The sequence below is a fragment of the Gigantopelta aegis genome, chromosome 5, assembly GCF_016097555.1.
Source record: "Gigantopelta aegis isolate Gae_Host chromosome 5, Gae_host_genome, whole genome shotgun sequence".
NCBI lineage: Eukaryota > Metazoa > Mollusca > Gastropoda > Neomphalida > Peltospiridae > Gigantopelta > Gigantopelta aegis.
The window spans coordinates 20,515,766-20,519,775 of record NC_054703.1 but is presented as its reverse complement, the minus strand read 5'-3'; the positions used below and the strand labels follow the sequence as shown (position 1 = coordinate 20,519,775).

At 37.9% G+C, this 4,010-nt stretch overlaps 1 protein-coding gene across 3 annotated transcripts in view; it reads right to left on the bottom strand.

The window, feature by feature from the left end:
• LOC121373380 (zinc finger protein 226-like) overlaps nucleotides 1-707 on the bottom strand; it is a 90,245-nt gene extending 89,538 nt beyond the window's left edge. For all 3 annotated transcript variants that reach the window (XM_041500008.1, XM_041500009.1, XM_041500006.1), the window contains exon 1: nucleotides 680-707. The gene's annotated coding sequence lies outside the window, so the exon portion shown is untranslated. The remainder of the gene's footprint in view (nucleotides 1-679) is intronic.
• Nucleotides 708-4,010: the final 3,303 nt, after the last annotated feature.

Sequence of the window (4,010 nt, the reverse complement as noted above, 5' to 3'; positions counted from 1 at the left end):
TGTTTGTCCAGCACAGTGGGTTAATGGTTAGTTAGGGATACGTCATTGAAACTCTCTCTGGGTGGGGGCCAGTTACGGAATGCGAACCCAGTTAATATATAACGTAGCCGTTATCTATATCACTCAGATACTCACAGAAAATTATTGGAATCCGAAATAAGAAACACTCACATTCTATTTAACAATTTCTAATATCTTATTCTTATGTGAAATATTCATTGTTTACATGTTTTTAGTTTTTCCCTTTCTTTAAAAATATAATAATAATAATAATAATAATAATAATAAAATATAGTGCTATATAATAAAATTCTTCCTATTTATTATTTAAATTATATCGAGTTTAAAACGTTTGTGATTATCAAATATGTACATTTTATTAAAAAGTATCACACAGGAAGCATTACAAATGGCAACGAAAAAGAACCGCAATTGTCCGAATTTTACAGAATAGAACGGGTTGTCACAAAAAAACACAGTCTGATCCCGTGTTCTATTTCGTCTATCAGATAATGAGATATTAAAAACTAACATATTTGCCGAAAATAAATTTGTTTGGAGAAAAAAGTAGGCAATGCATACTGGTTAGTGATTTATGTCACACTCAAGAAACATTTTCGATCTGTAATTTATAAACATAAAACGCGGAAAATTGCTCTGATAAACTGAAGAAACTTACCAAATTGCAAACGACAATCGGGTTATCAGAAAGGAAATGGTAACGATAAAGCTATTCTGATCTATTGTTCGGACTACGATGATATGCGGACTATGATTAATTATTTGTATTTTATATATAACTTGATGCAGTTTTGTAGAGGACGAGGGGGTGGTGTTGGTGGGGGATGATAGGTGTTTATGTGAGGGAGGGACAGGAGCGGTTGGAAGAAATTTGCTTTGATTCCATTTGTTCTTCTTTTTTCTTATTTGTTTATGTGTTTCCTTCCTTCTCTCCATGTGTGTCTCTATCTCTCTGTCTCGGGGTGGGGGTGATGGGTGGAGGCTGGGCGTACCTCAGAGGTACAGCGACCGCTCGATGCGTGGTCTGTGTGGGATCGATCCCAGTCGGTGGGCTCATTGGGCTATTTGTCGTCTCAGCCAGTGCACCACGACTGGTATATCAAATGCCATGGTATGTACTACCCGGTCTGTGGAATGGTGCATATAAAAGATAGCTTGCTGCTAATCGAAAAGAGTAGCCCATGAAGTGGTGACAGCGGGTTTTCTCTCTCAATATATGCGTGATCCTTAACCATATGTCCGACGCCATATAACCGTATATAAAAATGTGTTGAGTGCTTCATTAAATAAAACATTTCCTCCCTTCTTCTTCTTCTCTCTCCGTCTCTCTCTCGGTCGCTCTGTCTGCGCGCGCGCAGGTGTCTGTGTGTGTGTACGCGTCTGCGTGTGTAGTACTCCGTCTGTGGGATGGTGCATATAAAATATTGCCAAATGTATGGCATACAATAGCCAATGATTAATAAATCAATGTACACCGGAGGTGTCGTTAAACAAAGTTCTCTTTTTTTTGGGTGTGCTGAATACCCATTAAACACTGCCCCAGCAGTACAGACTAACACGACCTTTGATATACCAGTCGAGATATACAAGGTGAGATGGGGGAAAATCCAATGAGAGAATACATCCATCGAGGTGGTTCGATCCTACGACCCATGCACCTAAGGCGAGCGCCTTACCGTCTGAGCTAATTTCTTTCTCAAACTCCAAGAGCAGTGGCGTAGGGAAGTGCCAACAATAGGGGCGGGGGACAACAACAGGGCGGGGGTGGTCAACAATAGGGCGGGGGGTGAGCACACATATAGAAATAAATATCATATATATAAACCATCTCTGTTGCTACTACATCAAGAAAAGTATGTGTGTGGGCATGCTCCCCCCCCCCCCCCCCCACACACACACACAGACTTCATACGCCAATGAAGAAACAATGCGGCTATCACAACCGATGACCAGTTGATAGAGCGATACTAGATGAATAAAATTATACACATTTATTGCCCAGGTAAAACACTTTTTATTTTATTTTACAAGAAACAGTGTCACATTTATCACCAATGGCATAACTGGTAGTTTCAACTGGTATATTAAATGTTCGGGTCTCTTTGAACTTTGACCCAGCTGGAGGTTATTAGTCTAGTGCTATCTTGACGAGTAGCTTACAGGGCGGCTGCTTACCCATTCCAACCAGTATCCACGACCGCTATCTATATCTAAGGACATGGTATATGCTGTCCTGCTTGTAGGAAAATGCACATAAAAGATCCTTTCCTGCTAAAGGAGAAATATAGTGGGGGTTGGGATGGAACCCTGCCCCCCCCCCCCCCCCCCCCCCCCCCCACCCCTCCCAATCCACGACCGCTATATCAAAGGACATGGTATTTCCTAGTCATGCCTGTAGGAAAGTGTACATAAAAGATCCTTTCCTGTTAAGGGAGAAATATACTGGGGGTAGGGTCGGAACCCTCATCCCCCCCTAGTCCACGACCGCTATAACGAAACACGTGGTATGTGCTGTTCTGCCTGTAGGAAAGTGCACATAAAAAATCATTTCCTAGTAAGAGAGAAATATAGTAGGGGTTGGCGTGGAACCTTCACCCCTCCAAATCCACCCGTGTGTCAGGGTCGCTTCTGAAAAATTACAAAGAAGATTAAACTGTGCAACTAGAAAAAACAATTATACTGAAACAAGAATATTTTTCAAAATGTTTTATTCAACATTTAATAAAGAAAAGCAAATAGGTTTATTCATTAACAGTAATCAAATGAACATAAGTAACCAATCATTTTGATAGTACTAAAGCAAAACATGTTCTCTATCAGTCACTTTTGCTCCCAAATTCAAGGCTAAAACTGTCAAAAATGGACAAATTCCATAAATGGATAACTCTAAAGTTATGTCCCTTGAATAAGTTTCCATAGAATTTTAAATCTGATGATGATTAATAATGGGTAAATCCTCAAAGAATTCAAACTTGACCTGTAACTGTGCACGATAAAGGTATGCAACACATCTATCCATACATGTATCTTGAGACATTGTATAAAAAAAGAGTTAAAAAAAAACCCCTTCAAACTGAAAGACGGATTGGAAACATACATTTCCCTCTGGTTGGATCCGCAGGGAACTAACAACAAAGATGTAATGTTAGATTGGATGTTAGTGACATGATTAACTTCCTGATACGGACAGTAACAGTGGATAAAGGTTTTTGGTTGCAGTCCATATTTGTTGTTACTGTTTGTGTGTCCCTTTATTTCTTTCAATCAGAATATTTTAATAAAGAAACCAACGTCTAAGGAAAAATATCATACAGTATTATGAGAGAACCAAGTACTTTCAGATATAATTTAGAATTTTAGAATTTTTTTCCCACACAAAGAAAATCTGGAATATGTGATATTGAATAATTTGTAACTTTAGCTTGTTATATATTGACCTTCAAAACAAGGAACATTTTTCTTTAAAAACAAGGAATTTGGAGATGTATGGCTCAGCCTTATAATAATAAAATCAGTCAATCTGTTAAAACAAACATTCTGTTTAGGTCATGGGCCACAAATCATTTGTGATTGAGCTATAGTCCTTGAATAAATTCACGTAAATGTCCAACTTGATCTAGGCATAATAATGGGTAAATCCTAATGGAACTATAATTTAGAATTTTAGAAATGTTCTTGGAGACACAGAAATGAAATCTGGAATATGTAATATTGATTAAGTTCAATTATTTGGAACTTTAGCTTGGTATATATATATATATATATATATATATATATATATATATATATATATATATATATAGAATACTGGTGGTTATCGTTAAAGGCTTGAAAGGTGCTCAATACTTTAAAAGAGAGTAGAGCATGTAATAAATATATATTGCACTTTGGTCCTACGTTATTACTCAGAGTTTCACGCCCTTCGACGATCTTCAGATATTGAGCTCATCTCAAAATGCCGTCACACCAGCAAGCTTAAACCAAGCAAC